At 41.1% G+C, this 27,326-nt stretch overlaps 1 protein-coding gene across 7 annotated transcripts in view; it reads left to right on the top strand.

Moving 5' to 3' along the window:
- Positions 1–27,326, top strand: part of AP3M2 (adaptor related protein complex 3 subunit mu 2) — a 96,978-nt gene that overhangs the window by 22,280 nt on the left and 47,372 nt on the right. For 5 of the 7 annotated variants that reach the window (XR_010409675.1, XM_064585497.1, XM_064585496.1 and 2 more), the window contains exon 2: positions 18,612–18,809. The exons of the other annotated variants lie outside the window; for them this stretch is intronic. The gene's annotated coding sequence lies outside the window, so the exon portion shown is untranslated. The remainder of the gene's footprint in view (positions 1–18,611; positions 18,810–27,326) is intronic. 7 annotated transcript variants of the gene reach the window in all.

The following is a 27,326-nucleotide window of genomic DNA, read 5'->3' as shown; positions in this document are numbered from 1 at the left end:
TGTGTAGCTGTGATCCTAGAACCTCTTTTTATGGTACCTCTCTGGATTCCCTTTACCCCTCTCTTCTCTGGAATCTTCTTTTTTTCTCATATCTTTCCTGGTTCTTAGCTAAGTCTTTTTTTTTTCTTTTTTCTTGAGAGCTTCTTAAGGAAAGAATGCATAGGAAGCAAATTTGGGGGGATTTTGTAAGTCTGGAAATAATTTTAATCTATCTTCATACATAATTGATAAATGAACTGGGTATAAAATAAAATATAAGAAAGTAATTTTCTCTCAGAATCTTGAAGGCAATGCTCTGTAGAACAGCTAAAATAAAAAACACAAGAAACAACATGTGTTGGTGAGGATGTGGAGAAAGGGAAACCCTCTTGCACTGTTGGTGAGAATGCAAATTGGTACAGCTACTGTGGAAAACAGTATAGAGGTTCCTCAAGAAATTGAAAATAGAACTACCCTATGATCCAGGAATCACAGTACTTTACCAAAAAAAAAAAAAAAAATGCAGAAACACTAATTCAAAGGGACACATGCACCTCTATGTTTATAGCAGCATTATTTACAATGGCCAAACTATGGAAGCAGCCCAAGTGTCCATCGACTAATGAATAGATAAAGAAGATGTGGGGTGTGTGTCTGTGTGTGTGTGTGTGTGTGTAAAATGGAATATTATTCCATTCCATAAAAAGAATGAAATCTTACCATTTGCAACAGCATGGATAGATCTAGAGAGTATAATGCTAAGTAAAATAAGTCAGTCAGAGAAAGATAAATACCATGTGATTTCACTCATATGTGGAATTTAAGAAACAAAACAAATGAGCAAAGGGGAAAAAAAGAGACAAAGCAAGAAACAGACTCTTAACTCTAGAGAACAAACTGATGGTTATCAGAAGGAAGATAGATGGGAGGATGGGGGAAATAGGGGATGGGATTAAAGAGTACACTTATCATGATGAAAAAAGTAAATAAAAACACATCTTAATGCAAATTTAAAAAATTCAACCAGACTGCAAAGGAAACCCAAAATAGAATATAAATTATAAAAAATGAATCTAAATGTACTATGAATGAGTAACACAAGCACACTGCAGGGAGTGGAGCAGAAAAGAACTAACATAAGTAAACTTTGGAAAACAAAACAAAACATCAGATTCCAAATTCTACCCCCTTTCCTTTTAAAACTAAAGAGTCTTAGTTTTCGGACGCCTGGGTGGCTCAGTTGGTTAAGCGACTGCCTTCAACTCAGGTCATGATCCCAGGGTCCTGGGATCGAGTCCCGCATCGGGCTCCCTGCTCTGCGGGGAGCCTGCTTCTCCCTCTCCCACTCCCCCTGCTTGTGTTCCCTCTCTCGCTGTGTCTCTCTCTGTCAAATAAATAAATAAAATCTTAAAAAAAAAAAAAGAGTCTTAGTTTTCTGTCTCTAGAAGCATGTAGAATTTTCTCTTTGATCGCATTGTTCTGAAATTTCACAGTGATATGTCTTAGTATGAGTCTTGTTAATGGATTTTGCCAGACTCCATACCCCTCCCCACTCTACACCATTGGCAACTGCTCCTTACCTCCTACCGATGACAGAAAATTTCAGGTTTCCAAATTTCTGAAATTCACCCAGTGGAGCTTTTAACTGAAAAATTTGTTCTTCAGTTCTGAGAAATTATCTCAAATTATTTTAATTTCTGATTTCTGCCTCTCCATTTTCTCTTTTTCTAGACTTCCTCTTATTTAGGTTTGGGACCCACTGGACAGATCCTCTTATTTTCTCACCTTTTCTCTTTACTTTTCTATCACTTTGTCTTTTTTCTCTACTTTTTGGGAAATTTTCAAAACTTATTTTTCTGGGGCGCCTGGGTGGCTCAGTTGGTTGGGCGACTGCCTTCGGCTCAGGTCATGATCCTGGAGTCCCGGGATCGAGTCCCACATCAGGCTCCCTGCTCAGCAGGGAGTCTGCTTCTCCCTCTGACCCTCCTCCCTCTCATGCTCTCTCTATCTCATTCTCTCTCTCAAATAAATAAATAAAATCTTTAAAAAAAAAAAACAACTTATTTTTCCAATATTTTATTGAGTTTTTCATTTTCACTAACATGTTTTCAATTTCTAAGGGCTGTTTTTTATTCCCCTACTGTTTCTTTTAAAAGCATCCCCTTCGGGATGCCTGGGTGGCTCAGTCATTAAGTGTCTGCCTTCGGCTCAGGTTATGATCCCAGGGTTCTGGGATTGAGTCCTGCATCGGGCTCCCTGCTCAATGGGGAATCTGCTTCTCCCTCTCCTCCTAGCTTAGTGCTCTCTTTCTCTCTCTCTCAAATAAATAAATAATAAAATCTTAAAAAAAAAAAAAAGCATCCCCTTCTTGTTTTATGAATGTAACACTATCTTATCTCTCTGAGGATGTTAATGTTAGTCCCCTCACCCAACCTCCCCACTCCCACCCAGGTTTTTTTCTTCTTGCCTCCTGATTCTCTAAGTTGGGCTCTGTTTTTCCTGTTTGCCTTTTGTATCTATGTCTTGCCTCTTTAGCTGTCTCTTCATAAATAAGTGTGGAATACTAAAGATTTTTTTTAATTAAAAAAAATTTTTTTAAAGATTTTATTTATTCATTTGAGAGAGAGAGAGACAGAGGGAGTACAAGCAGGGGAAGAGGCAGAGGGAGAGGTGGGAGCAGGCTCCCCGCTGAGCAGGGAGCCCAATGTGGGACCTGATTCCAGGACTCCAGGATCATGACCTGAGTTGAAGGCAGATGCTTAACCGACTGAGCCACCCAGGTGCCCCTAAAGATTTTTTTTTCTTTAATTTGAAAGAGAGAGAAAGTGAGCAGGAGGGAGAGGGAGATAGAATCTGAAGCACACTCTGCACTGAGCACAGAATCCAGTGTGGGGCTCAATCCCACAACTTCGGGATCATGACCTGAGCCAAAACCAAGAGTCAGACAGATGCTCAACCAACTGAGCCACCCAGGCACTCCAAGTATGGAGTACTAAAAAGGTGACTGCAAAATCTGACTATGTGGTTGGGGCCCACAGACCTTCAGCTTCATAAAGACATTCTCAGTGGGCTGTTGGGGAGAGAAGGCTCCCTATATCTTTATGGAGCTCCATTTATCTTTCCTCTTGAGCTGCTCAGACTCCCTGGAGAGGGATATTCAAATTCCCTTTCTGTAGGGTAAAGGTCTGGCTACGGGCATTTCGATGGCCAATGGGTAGAGGCAGAAAGGGCCTGGTGTTCTTTGCATTGTCTCTCTTTAAAAAATAAAAACAAAAACAAAATTAAAACCTTTTTATTTTGAATTTCAAACTTACATAAAAGTTGTCAGAATACTACTGAAAATTTCCATATACATTTTATCCAGATTTACAAATGATTACTATTTTGCCACATTTAACATTTTGTTCCCCCCCCACATACACACACGTTATTATTTTTCTGAATCGTCTGAGAATAGAGAGTCATGCCCATTAACCTCCTAATACTTCAGTGTGTATTTCCCAAGAACAAAAATATTCTCTCATAGTATCTTTGAATCCTCCTGTTTTTTAATGTGTTGCCTATACCCTCAAATGTACCTGGCCTCCCTCAATCTAGAGAGTTTCTTTTTTATTCTCTCTAGAGGATAAACCTGAATTTCTCTTATCAGTAGGTGAGGAACAGTTGCCCAGTGGTATGGAGTTGGGGAGGGGGATCTAGGTATTTCACTGTTTCACAAACACATTTTACCAGCTTTCCTTATTTCAGCCATGCCCTTATCCCCCAAATTCCAGAGGTATCTGGCGCTGCCAATTTTTCAGGATTCTTAGACGTAATTTGAACTGCTTCTGACCGCCCCCACTGCAGGCTTGGGAGTCCAGCTTCCCAAGGCCTTTCTAGTCAGTATCATGGCCACCTGCATTCTAGCTGCCACAGTTGTGGTCTCCTTTCCCATCCCTTCCGCCAATCATTGTTACGTCTTTTCAAAAAGCATCCTTCTACGCTAGTTTTAGTTAAATTTTAGGAGGGACCAAGACTGAGGATCTCTATGAGGAAACTGTAATGTTCAGGAAGAGGGCTTCATCAGTCCTTTGGCATGTTGGAAGGCAGTCAGACCAAGACAAAATGATACTGGCAGAAAGAGGTTAATTACTCTATTTTCTTGATAATATAGTGTACCTTTTGGGAAGATTTGTTAATTCAACATGGTTGCCTTTCTTTCTTTCTTTTTCTTTCTTTCTTTCTTTCTTTCCTTCTTTCTTTCTTTCTTTCTTTCTTTCTTTCTTTCTTTCTTTCCTTCTTTCTTTTTCTTTCTTCCCTCCTTCTTTTTTTTCCTTTTTCCTCAAAAATCTTAAAGCTTTAGGGCACCTGGGTCGCTCAGTGGGTTAAGCGTCTGCCTTCGGCTTGGGTCATGATCCCAGGGTCCTGGGATTGAGCCCTGCATCAGGCTCCCTACTTGGCGGGTAGTATGCTTCTCCCTTTCCCTCTGCTCCTCTCTCCACTCATGCTCTCTCTCTGTCTCTGTCTCTCTGTCTCAAATAAATAAATAAATTCTTAAAAAAAAAAGCTTGAAGCTTAAGTAAATGGTACATCTTTAAGTTGGTAAACCTAGGACATATGGCATTCTTTTCATAGTGATTTCCAATATTAGTAACTTCCCTGAAAGAACATTATATCTGAACAAAATGACTGGGTAAATTCCATTTCCTACTTTAAAGAGGGAAATTTTATAAAAAAAAGAATGTTTAAGTAGATGGCGCATGGTCACAAAGTATGATCCATGATGTAGATCCAGGTCATAAAACTGGTCAGGTATAAAACCCCAGAAAACCCTAACAGTCAGCCTGGCACTCTCTGACAAATGACTCTTACCCATGAACCTAGGAAATGTTTTCTTAGGCAGAATCAGACATGAATTTTATTTTTATTTTTATTTATTTATTTATTTAATTTTATTTTTTAAAGATTTTATTTATTTGTTTGACAGAGAGACACAGCGAGAGAGGGAACACAAGCAGGGGGAGTGGGAGAGGGAGAAGCAGGCTTCCCGTGGAGCAGGGAGCCCGATGTGGGGCTCGATCCCAGGACACTGGGATCATGACCTGAGCTGAAGGCAGACGCTTAACGACTGAGCCACCCAGGCGCCTCTTATTTATTTATTTTTTTAAAAGATTGATTTACTTATTATTTTAGAGAGAGAGTGGGGGAGAGGAGGAGCAGAGGGAGAGAGAATCTCAAGCAGACTCCCTGCTGAGTGTGGAGCTAGATGCGGGGCTTGATCTCACGACCCTGAGATTATGACCTGAGCCAAAATCAAGAGTCAGACGCTTAACCGACTGAGCCACCTAGGTGCCCAAGGCATGCAATTTTAAATTTATTTTAATTCATAAGAAAAAAGCCTCAGAAATGTAGAGAATTCAACTATTAACTATTCATCTATTACCCACTATCCAGAATTAATAATTATTTTTTTAATTTAATAGGCAGACCTTAACAAGATGTTTTTAATAGGGAAAATTTATCAAAATCATAATACTGAGTGACAGAAGCAAGTCCTAGAAAATGTCAGGTTGATTAGACTATTCTGGTTTTGGCTTTCTTTTAGATTGTTGGTATAGGAATTTAGATTTATTCCTTTTAAATTATTTTTTAACTGTAAAATGTAACAAATCCATGAAAGAGCTTACTTTCAAGGACAATAATAATAATATAAATACTTGTGTTCTGTCACCCTGGCTAAAACATAGAACAGTACTCCCCTGCCCTCTCCCTTGCTGCAAGGCTCCCCTCATGTCCTGCTCTAATTATATCCCTTCCTTCCCCACTAGTCTCCTGACTTCTGTGATCATCACTCCTTTGCTTTTCTTCATATATATTCTTTTTTTTTTTTTTTAAGATTTTATTTATTTATTTGACAGAGAGAGACACAGTGAGAGAAGGAACACAAGCAGGGGGAGTGGGAAAGAGAGAAGCAGGCTTCCCGCTGAGCAGGGAGCCCGATGCGGGGCTCGATCCCAGGACCCTGAGATCATGACCTGAGCTGAAGGCAGTCGCTTAACCAACTGAGCCACCCAGGCGCCCCTCTTCATATATATTCTTTTATGTTGATTTCTAATCTCTCTGTGGGAGAGTAGATTGCATGTACCATGCCTCTTACTTGTAGGTTTTTGTCCGTATAACAAAGATGTTTTCTTACCTAACCATAGTGCATTTATGGAGTTCTGGAAATTTAACCTCGATTCGATATTTTAATCTGTAATCTAGTTCCAATTTTGTTAATATGTTCTTTAGGGCATTTTTTCCTCTAGGCTAGGATCCAATCCAGTTCAGTATCACAGAGTGTAGGTCTTAGTAGTTTCTAATCATGTAAATGCCTCAGCCTTCATTTGTCCTTCATGACACTGACAATTTTTAAGAATATAGACAAATTATCATATGGAACGGTCCACACTTTCTGTTCTGTTTTCTTTCTTTCTTTTTTTTTTTTTTAAGATTTTATTTATTTATTTGACAGAGAGAGAGAGACAGCGAGAGCAGGAACACAAGCAGGGGGAGTGGGAGAGGGAGAAGCAGGCTTCCCGCTGAGCAGGGAGCCTGATGTGGGACTCGATCCCAGGACCCTGGGATCATGACCTGAGCTGAAGGCAGACGCTTAACGACTGAGCTACCCAGGCGCCCTCTGTTCTGTTTTCTTAGGATTAGGTTTCAGTCACTTGTCCCTAGCCAGAATACCACAAAAGTGATGGATCCTACTCAGGGGATCATCTCTGGAGCTATGTGACTTCTACTTGCCCCTCAGTGATTAATTTTTTTAAAAAACAACTGTGTTGGGACATAATTCACAAACTGTAAAATTCACCCATTTAAAGTGTACAATTCAGTGGTTTTTATTATATCCGCAGGGTTGTGCAATTACCACCACAATCTAATTTTAGAACATTTTCATTCCCCCTAAAAAAAAAAATCCTACCCATTAGCTGTGATTCCCCATCTCCTTTCCTCCCCCACCACCTGCCTCCATTTTACCATCAGCCCTAAATAGCTACTAATCTACTTCCTGTCTTTATTGATTTGCTTATTCTTGACATTTCATATAAATGGAATCATACAATAAGTGATCTTTTGTGACTGGCTTCTTTCACTTAGCATAATGTTTTCAAGGTTCATTCATGCCATAGCATGTATCAGCATTTGATTTCTTTTTATGGCTGAATAATATGCCATTGTATGTATATATCACATTTTATTTATTCATTCATAAGTTGATGGACATTTGGATTGTTTCCACTTTTTGACTCTTACGAATAATGCTTCTAAGAACATGTGTGTACAAGTTTTTATGTGGACACGTTTTCATTTCTCTTGGGTATATATATATATATATACCTAAGAGTGAAATTACTAAGTCGTATGGTAACTCTATGTTTAAATTTTTTAGGAACTTCCAAAATGTTTTTCGAAGTGACTGTACCATTTTACACTCTCACAGCAACCTATGAGGCTTGTAATTTCTCCATCTCCCCACCAAAACTTGTCATTATCTATTTTAAAAATTATAACCATCCTAGTGGGTGTAAAGCAGAATCTTATTGTGGTTTAGATTTCCCTGATGAGTAATGATGTTGAGCGTCTTTTCCTGTACTTAAGGGCCATTTGTATATCTTCCTTGGAGAAATGTCTATTTGAGTCCTTTGCCCATTTTAAAATTGGGTGCCTTTCCATTATTGAGTTATAAGACTTTTTTATGTATTCTAGATACAAGTCCATTATCAGATAATATGATTTGCAAATATTTCCCCCATTTTGTGGGTTGTCTCTTCACTTTCTACCCCCCCCAGCTTTATTGAGATAAAAGTGACATATAACACTGTGTAGTTTAAGGTGTACAATATAGTTTGATACATGTATATATTGTGGAATGATTACCTTAATAGGATTAGTTAACCTAGCCATTACCTCATGTAGTTATCGTGTGTGTGAGTGTGTGTGTGTGTGTGTGTGTGTAGAACATTCAAGATCTCTTTTAGCAACTTGCAAATAGTCTTTTCACCTTCTTTATGGTATCGTTTGTAGCACAGAAGTTTTTATTCTCATGTAATCTAAATTTTCATATTTTTCTTTCCTTGTGCCTTTGATGTTGTCTCGAAAGAAACCATTGCTGAACCCAAGGGTGTGAAGATTTACTCCTATGTTTCATTCTAAGAGTTTTATAGTTTCAGCTTTTACATTTAGGTTTTCAATCATTTTGAGTTCTTTGAGTTATTGAGTTATAGAGCATGTAGTATGAAATAGGGGTCCAGCTTCATTCTTTTGCATGTGGATATGCAGTTTTCCCAACAACATTTGTTGAAAAGACTGTTCTTTCTCTATTAAATTATTTTGCCATCTTCATCCAGCCTCAATTGACCATGAACGTCAGGGCTTATTTCTGGATTATCAGTTCTATTTTATTAAATTCTATGCCTACTTGCATACTAATACTATACCATCTTGACTATTGAAGTCTTGTAATAGATTTTGAAGTTGGAAATTAGGAGTCTTCCAGCCTTATTCTTCTTTTTGAAGATGATTTTGGCCCTCCTGGGTCTCTTGATTTCCATGTGAATTTTAGGATCCGTTTGCCAATTTCTGCAAAGAAGCCAGCTGGGATTTTTGAGAGGGATTGAGTTGGATCTGTAGAGCAATTTGGGAGGTATTGCCACCTTAACAGTAGTAAGTCTTTCCATCTGTGAAAGTGGGAAGTCTTTTCATTTACTGAGATTTTATTAAATTTCTTTCAACAGTATTTCGGGGCGCCTGGGTAGCTCAGTCAGTTAAGTGTCCAGCTCTTGGTTTTGGCTCAGGTCATGATCTCAGGGGCCTGGGCTCAAGCCCCACATTGGGCCCCACACTCAGCATGGAGTCTGCTTGTCCTTCTCCCTCTGCTCTTCCCCCGGCTTGTGTGCTCTCTCTAAAATAAGATCTTGCTCTCTAAAATAAATAAATAAATAAATAATCTTTAAAAAAATTAATTTCTTTCAACAGTATTTTATGACTAGCAGCATACATCTTGCACCTCTCTTGTTAAGTTTATACCTAGTATCTTGTTCTTTTTGATGCTATTGTAAATGTAATTGCTTTCTTAATTTCGTGTTTGCCATGTTCATTGCTAATGTATAAAAATACAATTAATTTTTATATTTTGATCTTGTATCCTGCAAACTTGCTGAACTCACTTATTGCTCTAATAGTTTCTGATGCCTTAGGATTTTCTATATGCAAGATCATGTTTTTTTTGTTTTTTTGTTTTTACCTCTTCTCTAATCTGGATGCCTTTTCTTTCTTTCTTGTCTGATTGCCCTGGTTAGAACCTCCAGTACAATGTTAAATAAATGTGGGGGGGTCGCCTGAGTGGCTCAACCAGTTAAGCATCTGCCTTTGGCTCAGGTCATGGTCCCAGGATCCTGGGATAGAGCCCCGCATTGGGCTCCCTGCTCAGTGGGGAGTCTGCTTCTCCCTCTCCCTCTCCCTTTTCATCTTCCTCTCTCTCTCTCTCTCTCAAATAAATAAACAAAATCTTAAAAAAAATAAATGTGGTGAAAGCAGACATCCTTGTCTTGTTCCTGGTCTCAGGGGGGAGGGCATGAGTTTGTAAAGGATTGATACAATTCTTTACATGTTTGGTAGAATTCACCAAAGTAGTCATCTGGGCCTGGGTGTTTCTTTGTGGGAAGTTTTTAAATTACTAACTCAATCTTTTAACCTCTTGTAGGTATTTTCAGATTTTCTGTTTTTTCTTGAGCCAGTTTTGGTGCTTTTTGTCTTTCTAGGAGTTTGTCCTTTTCATGTAGTTACCTAATTTAGATACACACAGTTGTTCATCTTATTCGCTTTTAATTCTTTTTTTCCCTGTGAAGTTGGAGTGATATCCCCTTTTTCATTTCTGATTTTAGGAATTTGAGTTTTCTCTCTTTTTCATTCTTCATTCTAGATAAAAGTTTATCACTTTGGTTTATCTGTTTTAAGATCCAAGCTTTGGTCTGGTTGATTTCCTCTACTGTTTTCCATTCTTTATTTCATTTATTTCCACTAAAATCTTTGTTATTTCCCCCCTCCTGTTTGCCTTGGGTTTTCTCTCCTTTTTCTAATTTCTTTATTATTATTATTATTATCATTAAAGGTTTTTATTTATTCATTTGAGAGAGAGCTTGCACAAGCAGGGGAAGGGGTGAGGGAAGGGGCAGAGGAAGAGGGAGAAGCAGACCCCCCCGCTGAGCAGGGAGCCCGATGTGGGGCTCAATGCCAGGATCCTGGGACCATGACCTGAGCCGAAGGCAGATGCTTAACAAGTGAGCTACCCCTGTGCCCCTCCTTTTTCTAATTTCTTAAGTTGGAAGATAAAGGTATTGATTTAAGAACTTTCTTTTTTTTTAAAACATGTTTAGTTTGTGAAGTTAAGTCTGATCACCTGGTCTAGTTATTGTCTGGTTTTACTACTGTAGAGTTACTAGTCTTCTCCTTGCACTGAATAATCCATCTGTGGGGATACTATACACTCTTCTGTAGAGGTTTTCTGGTGAGGTACACACTTGTACATTTTTAAAAAGATTTTATTTTTAAGTGATCTCTACACCCAAAGTGGGGCTCAAACTCATGACCCAGAGATCAAGAGCCACAAGCGCTCTACTGATTGAGCCAGGCAGGTGCCCCAAACTGTACTTTCTTTTAAGGCATAAGCTAACAATTAAAAGGTTCAATCTGCTTTGATGTCTAGTATTGGAGATCATAAGGCACCTCATCTTGGGAGTAATTTTTTTTTCTAAAACAAATCATTTGCATGCATCTTCTTTTTCTTTTTAAGATTTAATTATTTGAGAGAAACAGAGAACACAGGAACTTGGGGAGGAGTAAAAGGGGAGGGAGAAAAAGAGGGAAAAAAATCCCAAGCAGACTCCACGCTGAGCGCAGAGCCCTACACGGGGCTCAATCTCACTACCCTGAAATCATGACTTGAGCCGAAACCAAGAGTGGGTTGCCTAACTGAGCACCCCTGCATGCAACTTCTTAATTAAGCATTTAATGCCCCAGGATAAGTATACAGCATGGGCATTTGTTAACAAATTGACAAAGACTACCCCTCCCAATATTCCTTACTATGATGCCAAGGGGAAAGGAAATTTTGCAGAAAGACCAACATTCCTCCAGGGTATTCTAGAACTGAGACCTTCATGCCTCCCCTCCTGAGCTACAATGTCAGGATATTTCAGCTATATTGAGTCAGGCCTGTCTGACATCCTCCATCAGGAAAAGATACCACGTGTCCCCGGGGCAGTTGCTTATTAGAGGGAAGGAGAATCTAAACCAAAACCCAGGCTAGATTATCAGGGTGGCAGGGTAACCAGGAACACTGTCACAGGGTGGGAGGCCAGACACTCCTGACCCAGCCATCCAGGCCCCATGGAGGAGTTTGAGAAATTAAGGCAGAGTGTGTGAATATGAAATAAAGCGTCTGTACCCAGGGAGCCCCAGGCATGGAGGGTGGGCTCCACAATAATGGGAAATGGAGATCACTGATCACAATCGGTGGCTCGAGCTCTCCCTCCAATAAGGTGGGTTACTTTGAATATTAAAGGAATATGAGGTTATTTGTGCACTGAACTGGTGAAGCTGGTCATTCCAGTTGCACTGTTTGTTTGTTTGTTTTAATGTGGCCACTTTAATTGATTTACTTTTATATCATGCGGCATACCTAGAAAAAGATTGGCTTCTAAAATAAGATGGAATTCTGCTTATTTGGTTTTACACACGTTTATAATCAGATAGGGTCTGCCTGGTTTAGATCTCCATATTTAACAACACCTGAGGCAACTCTTTAACTTTATAAAATCCAAAAACTGTTTGCTGACTACAGAACACAGGTATCTAGCAATAACTCTAACTGGAGAGTCTACAAAACATCTAAAAAGCCAACCAAACAATTAAAATCACTCATTTAAATAAATGGATGCATCTGAAGAATTCAGGTGGAATCCTTTGATGCCAGGAACAAACCAGCACAGAAGTCCATGGAAGGAAGGAACGAACAAACGAAACACTGAAGATACTGCATAGTAACTCAAAACCTCTGCCCTGGGGCACCTGGTATGAAGCACTGAGTCTGTGCGGGATGGTAAGTTCCTCACACCCGAAAAAATAAGGCCATGACTCAGCAATGGTAAGACTTTGAGCTAGGAGAACACTTAGAAAAGGTAGCCAACAACCAAAATTGTTTCCACATTTTCTTTGTACAGAAGTTTTTTAAAAAGAAAGAAAAACGCTCCATTGACATTTTGTGGCTACTGGCTTTTTTTTTTTTTTTTTTTTTGAGGGTTCCTGGCCCAAATTTTCACTCTTTGCATGGTCCAGAAAGCCTTCAGCTGAAATTTTTAGTTTAAAGTAGACCAGATCTATAGTGTCCCAGACACCTGGCAGAAGCAAGAAGGAATGTACCCTCAACTGAAGCCTAGAGGAAATCTGACAGCAAAACTTGAAGATGAGTGAACAACCCCAAATCACAAAACACACAAGGAAACAAGCCATCATGGGTAAGATTCAGCAAAACAAATGAGCCAGTCCTATAAAGACTTCAGATATGGGGGGCGCCTGGGTGGCTCAGTTGGTTAAGCGACTGCCTTCGGCTCAGGTCATGATCCTGGAGTCCCTGGATCGAGTCCCGCATCGGGCTCCCTGCTCGGCAGGGAGTCTGCTTCTCCCTCTGACCCTCCCCCCTCTCATGTACTCGCTCTCTCTCATTCTCTCTCTCTCAAATAAATAAATAAAATCTTAAAAAAAAAAAGACTTCAGATATGGGAATTATCAGATGATGGCCAGATAAAATACAGGGGCACCCAATTAAATTTGAACCTCAGATAAGTAATAAGTAAATTTTAAGTATAAATATATCCCATGCACTATTTGGGACATACTTACACTAAAAATGTGTTGTTTGCCTGAAATTCAAATTTAACTAGGCATTCTGTATTTTTAATTGTTAAAATGTGGCCTTACAAACTATAAATAGGTCTAATATGTTTGAGAAGTAAAAGAAGGACATGGAAAGGTAAGTGATAAACAAGGAAACATCAGAAATGACCAGATAGATATGCAAAAGGAACAAATAGACCTTTGAGAAATAGAATAAAAATCAAAAATAAAAACTAAATGGAAGAATTTGGGGTAAATTTATTGATGCTGCAACTTACTTTGATACACACATAAAAAGTTGGATTGATGGATACATAGAGGAATAGATGGGATAATATGTGATAAAGTAAGTATAACAAAATGTTAATTGTAGAATATACAACTGGGGTAAGTATATGGGAGTTTAGTGTGAAATTCAACTTACCTGTATTTTGAAAATTATCATAATAAAATATCCGGGGAAAAATCTGAAAAGTTAAGCAGCATAATGGACAAAATTTAAATACTGACCTAGAGAATAAATCTGAAGGAATTTCAAAGAATGCAGCCCAGGAACAAAAATGATAGAGACTATGAAAGGCTAATTAAGATATGTGTTGGTGAAATGAGAAATTGCCATCTGTCCTAACAGAGTTCTAGAAGGAGATAATGGAAAGGGGGAGAGCCAACATCCAAAGTAACAGTGGCTGAGGATTTTTTGTAACTGATGAAAGGCAATATTCCACATATTCAGGAATTCCAGTAAATTCCAAGAAGGATAAATAAAAAGAAATTTATTTTGCACTAAAGGAATTTCCAAAGGATATGTCTCACAAAAAACAAAAACAGTCCTAGAAAGAAGATCTGAGATGTGGGCAATTCTAAACAAACCCTGGTTGGCTAGAAAACAGTGATAATGATGTTTGATGTGTGGGGTTAATAAAACCCAGCAAGGTAGGAAAAAGTGGTTGGCCCATGGAAACAATGTAGACCTGAGTTATTGGAGTTAAAATATTATTTGAAGTTTAAAGATATTAATTATCTTTAGATTTTTAAAATTATTTCTTTATTTTTTTTTTAAGATTTTATTTTTAAGAAATCTCTACACCCAACATGGGGCTCAACCTTACAATCCCAAGATCAGGAGTCACACACTCCACTGACTGAGCTAGCCAAGTGCCCCTATCATTAGATTTTTTTTTTTTTTTAAGATTTTATTTGTTTATTTGAGAGAGAGAATGAGAGAGAGCACATGAGAGGGGGGAGGGTCAGAGGGAGAAGCAGACTCCCTGCTGAGCAGGGAGCCCGATGCGGGACTCGATCCAGGGACTCGATCCAGGGACTCCAGGATCATGACCTGAGCCGAAAGCAGTCGCTTAACCAACTGAGCCACCCAGGCGCCCCCTATCATTAGATTTTTAAAAGGTAGGTAGGCAAGTTAATATTACAAGGGTAACTAATGACTATAAGAAAAGAATTTTAATTTGTATCTTTAAAACCAGCAAAGAGGGGCACCTGGGTGGCTCAGTCGGTTAAGTGTCCACCTTCGGCTCAGGTCATGATCCTGGAATCCCGGGATCAAGCCCCACATCCAGCTCCCTGCTCAGTGGGGAGTCTGCTTCTCCCTTTGCTCCTCACCCCACTTTTGCTCTATCTCAAATAAATAAATAATCTTTAAAAAAATAAAATGAAACCAGTAAAAAGCAAAAAATAGATTTTTTAACCTGATTTATTTTTTTTCCAGATAAAGAAAGAAATCTGAAGATATCCGTAATAATAAATGTAAATAGATTGGGTAATACAGTTAATAATGACAGATTTCCACACTGGATAGATCTGTCCAGTTCCTTCCCCCAGCTCACCATTCTGTTGTATATGCTACCAGAACCTAACTCTAATTAATGCATGGTGTGCCACCATTAAGAACAGAAGCTCTAGAATCTGCCCAACCTAAGGTTGAGTACCCTGCTCTGCAATTAATCAGCTGAGTAACATTGGCACTTAGTTAAACCTCTTTAAGTCTCCGTTCATCATCTATAGAGTGGGGTTAATGGATGGGACATACCCACATCACAGAGTTTTTTTAAGATTAAATGAGATAATAATGTAAAATTCTGAGTACAATGCCTGTACAGATTAACTATTCAGCAAATACCACTAGTCTAATCTATTATTTCTAAACAATTATAGAGACCAACTAAAACAAGCTACATATATTACAGAGAGAAAGCAAAGAAGAAATCTGTGGTCTCCACCCTAAGCCAAGACCTGGCAATTTTTGTTGATCCTTCTATGTATCTTTTTTTTTTTTTTTTAGTTTTTTAAAAAATTAATGTGGTATAATTAACTTACAGTGTTATATTAGTTTCAGGTGTGTAATATAATGATTCAACATTTCTGTACATTTCTCAGTGCTCATCAAGATAAATCCCCTTCGCTTATTCACCCATCCCTCCACTACCTCTTCTCTGGCAACCACCAGTTTGTTCTCTGTATTTGAGTATGGCTTTTTTTGGAGTGTCTGGGTGACTCAGTCGGCTAAAGTGTCTGCCTTTGGATCAGGTCATGATCCCAGAGTCCTGGGATCAAGCCCCGCATTGGGCTCTCTACTCATCAGGGAGTGGTGGGGAGTCTGCTTTCCCTGGGCCCCTCCCCTCCACCCATGCTCTTTCTCTTGCACTCTCTCTCTCTCAAATAAATAAAATCTTGGGGCACCTGGGTGGCTCAGTCGGTTAAGCGTCTGCCTTCAGCTTAGGTCATGATCCCAAGGTCCTTTGTTTGAGCCCTGCATCGGGAGTCACACACTCCAGAGCCTGCTTCTCCCTCCCCCTCTGCCTGCTGTTCCCCTGCTTATGCTCTCTCTCTCTTTTTCTCTGTCAAATAGATAAATAAAATCTTTAAAAAAAATAAAATCTTTCTAAAAAAGAGTGTTTTTTGGTCTCCTTTTTTCCTTCATTTTTGTTTTGTTCTTAAATTTCACATAAGTGAAACTATATGGTTTTTGTCTTTCTCTGACTTATTTCACTTAGCATTATACTCTCTAGGTCCATCCATGTTGTTGCAAACAGCAAGATTTCATTCTTTTTTATGGCTGAGCAATATTCCATTGTATACATATACAACATCTTCTTTATCCATTTATCAATCGATGGATACTGAGTTGTTTCCATATCTTGGTTGTTGCAAATAATGCTGCAATAAACATAGGGGGGCACATATGTTTTTGAATTAGTGTTTTTGTTTTCTTTGGATAAATACTCAGTAATGTAATTACTGGCTTATATGGTAATTCTATTTTTAATTTTTGGGGGAACCTCCATACTACCTTCCCCAGTGGCTGCACCAATTTGCATTCCCACCAACACTACACTCCTTTTTCTCCACATCCTTGCCAGCACTTGTTATTTCTTGTCTTTTTTATTTTAGCCCCTCTGACAGGTGTAAAGTGATATCTCATTGTGGTTTTAATTTGCATTCCCCTAATGAGTAATGATGTTGAGCATCTTTTCATGTGTGTGTTGGCCATCTGTATGTCGTCTTTGGAGAAATATCTATTCTGGTCCTCTGCCCATTTTTAATTGGATTATTTGGGGGTTTTGGTGTCCAGTTGTAAAAGTTCTTTATATATTTTGGAAACCTTCTATTTATCTATCATCTAGCTCTCCTGTTCCTCAAACTTCTGACATATTCTTTCTAAACCTGTACCTCTTCTCAAGAACCCTACCCCTCTCAGCATATGATATTGCCTCCTACTCTATAGAGGAAATTGGGATTATTAAGAGTGAAACCCCCAAATTTCCTACCCCCATACCAACTAACTTCTTTCCATGGAGTTTATTCTCCCTTCAGAAACTGATCCTTCCGGGGCGCCTGGGTGGCTCAGTCGTTAAGCGTCTGCCTTCGGCTTAGGTCATGATCCCAGGGTCCTGGGATTGAGCCCTGCATCAGGCTACATGCTCGGCGGGAATCCTGCTTCTCCCTCTCCCACTCCTCCTGCTTGTGTCCCCTCTCTCGCTGTGTCTCTCTCTGTCAAATAAATAAATAAATTCTTAAAAAAAAAAAAGAAAGAAACTGATCCTTCCATCTGTGATTTGGAGACAATTCATCTCATCAATTCAGAGATCTGGGCTCATCACACCCCACCTCCATCTCTTGCCTCTCAGCTTACAGAAATGCTCAAACTCAGTCATCTTACAAAAAGCCAAGACAAAACAAAACATTATCCCTCTTTGACCCTTAGTACACCCGTGGCTATGGACCCTTTCTCCGGGCCCTCAAAGCCAAGCTATTTCTTAAGAGAATAGTTTACATTCATTATATTTACTGCTAAATAGCACTGGCTGCCACAAAGTAGGACTATCACTCCCATTTTTTATGAATGATATACCTGAGCCTTAAAGAGATGTGTTTTTTCTGGCTTAAACAACTAAAATGTGACATAATCAGGATTGGAACCCAGGTCTATGTGAATGCAAGTCATGTTATTTGCATCCCATCAGTAGTTCCCAAATCTGGCAGGGCATCAGAGTCATCTAGAGACCTTAAAAAATATAGATTCTTAGGTCCCAGCCCTGATCTACCAAATCATAACCTGATGAAGAGACCGGGAATCTGTTTCAAGCTCCTTGGGTGGGTCCAACACAGCCAGTTTGACCCCAGTCTTCTATGCATTGCCTCTCATCCGCAACTCCCGGTTTGGCTTCATATTTCAATCCTCAAATCCAGTTGCTCCCAGAGACTTCCTTGTGGTTAGATCCACCGGACACTTTCCAATCTTCTTCTTAGTTGAATTCTTAATAGTATTTGACAAGCTGACCAATTTCTAACCTTTCTTTCACTTCCAAAATACCATACTCTACTCTTGAATTTCCTTCCTTTTTTTCTGATTTTCCTTCTCTGTCACTGTCTTCTCTGTGATCTGCCCACCTCTGGCCACCTTCTAAATGTTGGCACACCCACCTCGGTTTTAACTTCACCTCTTCTCACCCTAAATGCTGTGTTTGGGTGATCTCATCCACACCCATGGGTCTAATTGCTGTTTATGTATTAGTGACTCCCAAACTGGTATTTCTAGCCTTGCTCTTGGCTGCTGCATCTGTAAGTGCATAAATGAGAAACTGCCAGTCGAATATCACTTGGGTCCCTTAGAACTCAACAGGTCCATAACGGAATTCATGATCTTTCTCAAACAACCTGCTTCCAGGTCTGGCTTTGCAGGTGTATTAGCCCAGACTGCCCTAACAAAATGCCACAGACTGGGTGGCTTAAACAACAGAAATTTATTTTCTCACAGTTCTGGAGGCTGGAAGTCTGAGATCAGAGTGCCAGGGGCTGGGTTCTGGTGAGCTCTCTACCTGGCTGACGGATGGCTGCCTTCTCACTGCATGCTCACATGACCTTTCCTCAGCCTCTGAGTGTTTTCTTCTTATAAGGCCCACATTCGGGCCCCACCCTTATGACCTCACTTAACCTTAATTATATCATAAACTCCCTATCTCCAAATACAGTCACATTGGGGGTTAGAGCTTCAGTAAATGATGGGGCAGGGAGGGTGAACAAAAACATTGAGTCCGTAACAACAGATCTGCCACCAGCACTGTCCCACAGGGCCTCCAACTCAGAAGGGCCTTGTGCTTGGAGTTGAATGCTCTGCAGTAGTTGTTTTGAAATTTTTAATAACTTTATTTTTTATCTTATGGGTTTTTTTTTTAAGATTTATTTATTTATTTTAGAGGGAGAGAGAGCATGAGCTGGGGGACAGAGGGAGAGGGAGAGAGAATCTGAAGCAGACTCCACACTGAGCACGAGCGGACACAGGGCTCAATCTCGCGACCCTGACATCACGACGCTGAGATCACAACCTGAGTCGAAGACCAAGAGGCTGACGCTTAACCGACTGCACCATCCAGGCGCCCCTGAATGTATGCTTTGTAAGTGGAGTCCTATGAGACAGTGGAGCAGGCAGGGTGGCTCATACTCCATCCTGCCTCACGCTACCTCCCTGCATCCCTGGGGTAGGTTCTCAGACTCTTGCTTCTGCCCTTCGCACCCAGGGTCTTTCTTCTCCATCTCCTGTGACTGCTGCCACCTTCTATCCCCACTGGTGGGATCCTTGGCCTGGATGCAGGGATGATCGGACATGTGGACACTGTGGTATCTCGGGACGGGACATGGCAACGGCTGTCGCTGCCCCAGGTTGGCAGTGCTGTGGCACATTCAGGGGGCAACTTGGCAGGCAAGTCGCTTGCCTATCCCTGTCCAGGTAGCTAGTGCACCCTGGCACGGAAGTAACAATATTCTTGGGGGTCACCCATCTGCTGGGGGTTGGGACTGAAGCCTCATGAAAAAGGGAGATGCCTGGCTTGAGTTCTGGGGGCATTTGTCCGTGGTTGGCAGGAGGCCTAACTCAGCAGCTCTGTGCTCCGTCTTGAGGTAAGGGCCCCAGGAGTCTGTGAGGGCCTGCACCCACCCTGTGCGTGTCCCTGTCCCTAAGACAGTGTGACGTTACATGGGAAACAAAGCTCACCATGACAAGTTGAGAGAGTGAAAGAAAGGAAAAAGAGTTTTCCTGCATTTCGACACTAAGACACTAAGTTGAAAGTTATGTCTGTTTACATTCTTTTTTTTTTTTTAAAGATTTTATTTATTTATTTGACAGAGAGAGACACAGCGAGAGAGAGAACACAAGCAGGGGGAGTGGCAGGCAGAGGGAGAAGGAGAAGCAGACTCCCCCTGAGCAGGGAGCCCAATTCGGGACTCGATTCCAGGACCCTGGGATCATGACCTGAGCCTTTGGCAGACGCTTAACTGACTGAGCCACCCAGGCGCCCCGGAATGGTTGTGTTTATTAAAGAGACTTGTTAGCGAGGCCACACAGAGGCCCCAGCTTAGACTGAAAGCCTTGTGAGCTCAGAGCTTCATTCACTGCTCACTTTTCTTTTCTTTCTTTTTTTTTTTTTAAAGATTTTTATTTATTTATTTGACAGAGAGAGAGATAGCGAGAGCGGGAACACAAGCAGAGGGAGTGGGAGAGGGAGAAGCAGGCTTCCCGCGGAGCAGGGAGCCCGATGCGGGGCTCGATCCCAGGACCCTGGGATCATGACCTGAGCCGAAGGCAGACGCTTAATGACTGAGCCACCCAGGTGCCCCTGTTTACGTTCTTGAAATGATAACATTCAAGTAGGGAACTGGGTCAAGATGACAACAATCACATACCTAAGAAGCAAAGTCCTTAAAATGATTAAACAAAAAGAAGGAAGAAAAAAATAAACTGAAGGTCACTACTAGTCTTACCATTACAAAGTCTATCTGGTCCAACACAGGACAGGGTAGCAAGTCCCTTGACACATAGCCTGGTGGGTGGCTCAGAAGTTGACCGCCACCTCGAGTCCTAGACCTGCCTATGGCATTATTGATTCTTGGTATTACAGTTTGCACACACATTATTCAATTTTTATACAGAGTATTGTAAGCTTGTACTTTAAGTCCATAATTCTATTCACCAGGTTTTCAAATATAAATGAAAATTTTGACATTTTGACATTTAGGGGCCCTGCAATTTCATTTTGCCGTGAGCCCTGTAAATTATGGCACTGGCCCCAACTGCTGCTCCTTTTTCCTTGTCTCAGTCAATGATGCCATCAATCCAGCCACCCAGACCAGAAATCCCGGAGTTGTCCTTGACTTTTCCTTCCCTCCTATCCACTTACAAAGAACTCTGTTGTTTATTTTTTAGATATTTCTAGCATCCTCATTTCCAAATGCCACTGACCAGTTCATATAGGTAAAAGAAATTTTAAATGATCCCATTTTTAATTAAGCCCAAGATACTCTTTTTCCCATCAGTAAGAAAGAAACCACAGCTCATGATTAGTGCGTCATCTGGGGTGCCTATTGTTATGGACGGGACACCAGATGGGTGACAGTGGAAGATATTGTCTAAGGACACTAATGAATGTTTAAAAGACCACCAGTGACCAGGGAGCAACCAGGACCTATAAAGATATAGCTGAGACATTTGAAAAAAGAAAAGAAATCAGTCAAGGGACACCAACGCTTTTTAAACTAAAATAGAACTTTGTAGAATAACTATGATATTTTTAAGACCAACATTTATTAATCACCTTCCAAACTTCCCTTGCCAACTGTAGGGACCCCTGAAGCTGTCTAGGGCAGGACAGGAATTTCAGAGTAGAGAAAGGCAAGACGGTCGCCATGAGTATTTGTCAGGTGTTTAAAGTGTCCTTTTATGGGCCAGTTGGCAAGTGGTTCATGGGTGTGTCAGGTTGGCATAAAGGTGTAGAATGGCAACCAAAAAAGTCACCCACAGAATGCTCTTCCCAAACATCAGTTTCTCCACGTCACCTATCAAACAGCCTTCAGTAAGGTCCCGAAGTTTTACAGGTGAAAGCCCAGCCTGTTTAGGAAGATCTTCAAGACTCTCCACTCATGCCCTCACCTTACCGCCCACAGTTCGTGCCACTGGTCCTCAGCATGCAGCCGGCACAGCTGTCGAGCCAATTTCCTTGCTGTCGTCCAGCATTGCCCCTCCTGCACCCACCTCAGAAATGTCTTCAGTCATTTCACAGTCCTCATGCCATCCATCTAAACTTCTGCCTTCGCTTTTATTTAACAAACACTTAAATAACATTACTATGCATAAGCATTATTTAACTGCTGTACATATATTTCTTACTTCAATCTGCACAGCATCCCGTGACAGAAGGACTATTACCCATTGACAACTTACAGATGAAGTTAACCAACTTTGCCGCAGAGCCAGAATTTGAGCCCAAACATCTGCTCTACCTGCTCTAGATCAGAGTCTATATAACAGTATAATGATATTACATTTTATGCATTTTTTTCAATGGTGGTATCATGTGGAGATCAGTTCATGCAATAGCATATGCCCCATGGTTCAATATAGCACACTGGAAACTGCTCTGGGTATCTTAGGCAGGAAAGGAATTTAATTCAAGGAATTAGGTGCTTACAAGATTGTTTGAGAGGTTGGAAAGTAGGCTTTAGGTTGGACTTTGGGGATAATTCTCAGAATGACTCTGTAGAATGACCCTCTGTTTTTCCCCAAAAAGCGAGCTGAGGTGATGTCTGAAAATGCTTCACTGCTCACTTAACTGGGAAACCCCCACGTAATTGTGCAAATCAAGAGGTTCAAATCTTCATGTTGACTTCAAGAACACCCGTGAAACTGCCCAGGCCATCAGGGATATGCATATGTGCAAAGTCCCCACATCTCTGAAAGAAATCACTTTACAGAAGACATGTGAGCCATGCCATGGTTACGATGATGGGGCTGGTAAGTGTGCCGAGGCCAAACAGTGGGACCGGGCACGGAGTTGGTGGCCCAAAAAGAATGCTGAATTTTTGTTGCACATACATAAAAATGCAGAAAGTAGCACTGAACGTAAGGATTTAGATGTAGATTCTCTGGCCATTGAGTTCATCCAGGTGAACAAGGCCCCAGGACGCGCTGCTAGGTTTACAGAGCTCCTGGTTGGATTAACACCTGAGCTCCCCCTGCCACATCGAGATGATCCTGACTGGAAAAGAGAAGATTGTTCCTAAACCAGAAGAGGAGGTTGCACAGAAGAAAAAGAACCCAGAAGAAAGTGAAGAAACAAAAACTTACGTCTTGGGAACAAATTCAGCTGGAAGTGTAAAAGCACGAAACCAGAGTTAATCCTCTGAGGGAACAGCGACTTTGCCTTGATCGAGAACTTTGGGAATTGGGACACCGTCATCCAGAACTCAGGCTCTAGGACAGACATTGTTGACATTTGGGGCAGGATAATCTTTGTCGAGGGGGCTGTCCTGTGCATTGCACAACGTCAAACAGCATCCCTGGCTTCTGCCCGCTTGGAAGCTGAAGGACGCCGTCTGTCCTGACAATCAGAAATGTCTCCAGACTTTATTAAATGGCCCTTGGGCACAGAATAGCCCCTGGTTGAGAACCACTCCTTTAAAATAGCATAATCTTAGCTTCAGTCAGTTCAGGAAGCTGCTGTCCTATTATTTCCAGGCCCATCAGGCTCCCCTGTGATCTGTGAATCCGCACCACCCCCGGAGGAGTCTGCTCCGGAGCCACGCCCACCGCTGCTAGTGTGGATCCTGACTCGCAAAACCAATGCCTCGGCCTCTTTAACTCTGCTTCAGATTCATTTCTCGCATGAAGGCGTCTGATTGATGGAACCCAAATCACACCAGACCCCAAGCTGCAAGGGATTCTGGGGAATGCCGTGTTAGCCTTTCTCTTTTTGCAATACAACGAGGCTCCCTGGAAGGAAGTTGAAATAAGCATTGAGAGATTCAGTCTGCTGCATCCGCCACAGCACGTAAATTTTTTTGTTCTTGGCAAATGAACCAGACAAGATGAGAATGTTCATCTATTTGAGAGGAAGTGTTTTTATAGTTGTCCTGGATTAAAAAAAAAAAAAAGAACACTCTAAAAATGTCCATTATTAGGAAGAAGATAAATTCCGGCACGTGGCATTTTATCGTTCATTGTCTTAGTCATCCCAACATGAATAATACTGCCCTGCGATTTCATTTTACATATGTGTATGTTTTTTTGCCCCGAGAAGCTGCAAGTTCTTCAAGGGTAGGACTGTGTACTCCCCAAACGCTTGAACATAATTGTAGGTATATTGTGGACATTCAGTAAGAATCACTAAGCATTTTTAAAAAGTAAGTTTAACTGATTTTCAGAAACAGAGTCAGGAGTATTTCTAACCACTGCTTTTTAGCCAAGACCCAAGATTCTTTTCTTATCTCTTAGGATCATTTCTTAATCTCATAACTTTGAAACCTTAGGGGACCTTTCACCTACCAGTTGTTGGCATTGGATCTGAATTGAGCAACATATTGACGGTTGAGAGTTTAAGAACTAAACCCATGTTTCTCCTCTGAAATATGCACTGCTGTTACTATTTCCCCCCACCGTGGAATAACAGGGGCCAGATTTACCTTTCTGCCTGAAACTAGAGCGGCAACCGAAACAGACAAAATACAAGAAACAGTGGTTTTCAGGACACTGGACATTAGACACCAGGCAGCCATCCCTGTGAGAGTGGGAACAAACCAGTGAGGGCCTCGATTGCCTCAGGTCACTGCCTTGAGAGAGTTCCCAGGCAGGGCACAGGGAGGGCAACTGCGAGAGCCCGGGAGATCCCCGGGGTCGGGTGGAGGTGCCAAGAGTTACCAAAGAGGAGAGAGCTACACAGAGAGACGGCCAGGGATGTGCAGAGGGTACTCCCTGAGTCTTCAGCCGACTACTGCTGAGCAGCCCATGTGGACGAGGAAACTGTCTGAGGTCAGGGAAAGAACCAACCGCAAGGATGAATGGCAACAGTGCCCGGGGCTCACACAGGAGCAGGACTCTGTTTCCACAGCCAAAGCAGAAGCCTGCTGAGTCACAGGTATGGGGTAGAGTAATCAGAAGGGCTTGGCCTCAGTAGTGAGGAACAATTAGCTCTAGACTGAGTGCTCCAGACCCTCCTAATGAATCCTAAAAGCAAGACCTGAGGGCACCTGGGTGGCTCAGTTAAGCATCTGCCGTTGGCTCATGTCATGATCTCAGGGTCCTGGGATCGAGCCCCGAGTCAGGCTCCCTGCTCAGTGAGGAGCCTGCTTCTCCCTCTGCCCCTCACCCCACTCGTGCTCTCTCTCTCGCTCTTTCTCTCTCTCAAATAAATAAATAAATAATCTTCAAAAAAATAAAAGACCTGAAAAGGATCGAACTGTGTCCAACAAACTAACTACATTCCAGAACAAAGGTCAAGAATGTTTACAGTAATACAGAAATATCTGGCACATAATAAAGTAAAATTTATGATGTCTGACATTCAATTAAAAAAATTACCAATTATGCAAAGGAGAAGGAAAATATGACCCATAATACGGAGATAAATCAATCAAAACTGATGGAGGATTGACGTAGATGCTAGAATCAGCAGACGAGGACATGAAAATGGGTATTACGACTGTGTCCCAGATGTTCAAAAAGTTAAGTGGAGACATTTGCTGGCCTTCTTTCCTTCTTTGTCTTCTGAATCATTCAGTCCAAAAACAATTAGTCAGACCACACGAGGCAGGTACCTGTGGAAGGGCTGGGGCTGGGGCAACATGGTGCCAGAGTGCTGGCAAGAGAAGGACCTGCGCATCGAAGGGCATTAGTGACAGAAGTCAGATTAACACAGAGGGGTGGATTCCCAAAGTAAATATACTGAGGAAAATGGGAATCAGCTTTCTCATGATCAGGAAAGGGAATTACAAAGTAGAAAGGGAAAAAATCAGATAAATTAGAGGAATTGATGAGAATATATATATATATATAGCGAGAGAGAGAGATGGATAATAAAATGAATGTGGTATGGAATATATGTGCATGTGTATAATACATACATACATACATCCCCTAGCTCTGTCCACCAAGAGAGTCTGGGAGCATCCTCACCTCAATAGAATGGATATACTTCTAACTGGAGGTCAAAGAAGAGATATGTCCATAGAGGAGAAACCTCAGATCCAGCTATAGGTGGTCATTTGAGCAACTTTTCTTCAGAGAATGTCTTTAATCTTTACAAGTCATAAAGACAAATCAAACACTTTTCCACACTCGAAAATTTATTTTACAGACATTAACTTATGTATCACACATAAAAATGATAAAAAATAAAGTGTGGGCTTTGAGTTAGTCATGGGATCCAGTTTCAGCTCAACATTTACTCATTTTGTGACCCTGGGGGATCATTCGATCTCTCTGAGTTTTCTCAGATGTAAAATAAATATACTTATTTTTAGGGTTTTGTGTCATTAAATAGATAGTGTATATTCCTACAGTGCCTGGCATAAAACAAACACTCAGCAAATGGTAGCCATTAGCACATTTGTGTGTGGTATAAAGTGGGCAGATTTTTATTATTTTGGTTGAACAGGGAAGGACAAGCGGTGGCAAAGATGTCAGAGCAGAAAATATCAGTTAATGCAGATTTTTAAGTAGGAACTGGATGCCCCGGGGGAGAAAGACATTCCAGAGAGCAGGGAGGATGGGAGCAGAGCTCCAAGATGGGTGACAGCAGATGTATAGGCAACCTCACTGTCTGGGTCTAGCTGAATCAAAGGTGCGATAAGAAGGTGTGTGGAGGGAAGGATGTCAAGGCGATTTATGCCAGGTTGTGTAGTTTCAACAAAGCCAAAGGAAGCCAAACAACTTTGGTCATTATCGTGTAGCATAGAATCGTGTATTTAAGATTTGTAGCCCACTAGACCATTCTAGGTCTAGATACCTCTTAATCAAGAGTACCCTCTGATTTAGAAGAGTTACTCATTAGATCTTGCTGTGACTGAGCCAGGAGGCCTCCAGCCGCTCTTGGTTTCGCAAGTTGAACCTGCTTTATGTTGTTGTTTGCTGAGGACTACTGAAGAGTGAGGAGCTATTGCTAACATGAATAAACGTTTCGCTCATGTGCACTCCCTGGGGGCGTCTCCGCTGTATTCTCCAGCAGGAAAAGTCCTGATGGGCAGCTCCCAGATGAGCTGACACATACACAGCTAAAGCACACGAGAGGAATGCAGATCAAGAGAAACAACACACGTAAGGAAAAATACATGGTTCCAAAAGGTGAAATGAACTGGAATTATTTAATGATAAAAATGTGTAAGGCAATAACCTGGCTCTCACTCAAACAACGAGGCAAATAAAGGAATGTTGTAAAAAGAATGCATATCTCTTGACCAAACTCTCAGAGATTTGCGATTTTGATGGAACATTTCTTTGGCTCTAGCCCGAAGTGTTTCTGTGATGTTGCTTGTGCGGTAGGATCTAAAAGATACTGCAAGTCCAAAGGCCCCATCCTCAAAACAATGAAGATTTAAAATTAGCTTTAGGGGCACCTGGGTGGCTCAGTGGGTTAAGCGTCTGCCTTCGGCTCAGGTCATGGTCCCAGGGTCCTGGGATCGAGTCCCGTATTGGGCTCCCTGCTCAGCAGGGAGTCTGCTTTTCCTTCTCCCTCTGCCACCCCCCCCCCCCGCTCATGCTCTCTCTCTCTCTCTCTCAAATAAAAAAAAAATTAGCTTTAATGTTCCATAAAAGGTGGAATTTATTCCCCCTTCCAGAAGGGTGCAGTGGAATTGGGCACTGTTTCTCAATCAATGTGTCTTGCCACTTGTGTTTTTAGGACTATTTATAATGTCCTATCATCATTTTGCAAAATTCCACCCAGGAGGAAGGAGTAGAGGTTGTAACTATTGTGGAGAGAGAAAGGAGAATGTACAGATTTAACAGAAAAGAAAAAAAAGGCCTACATGGAAAGTTAGAGACTGGAATCAACAACCGAGAAAAGCAATGAAATCAGCTTTCCTAGAAACTGTTGAAAAATACAATAAACATTCATTTGTAAAAGTTAATGAGTTTATTAAAATGAGTT

Source organism: Mirounga angustirostris, unplaced genomic scaffold (assembly GCF_029215605.1).
Source record: "Mirounga angustirostris isolate CCGP_5_RB_7025 unplaced genomic scaffold, mMirAng1.0.hap1 SCAF_2, whole genome shotgun sequence".
Lineage (NCBI taxonomy): Eukaryota > Metazoa > Chordata > Mammalia > Carnivora > Phocidae > Mirounga > Mirounga angustirostris.
This window is presented reverse-complemented; position numbering and strand designations above follow the sequence as displayed.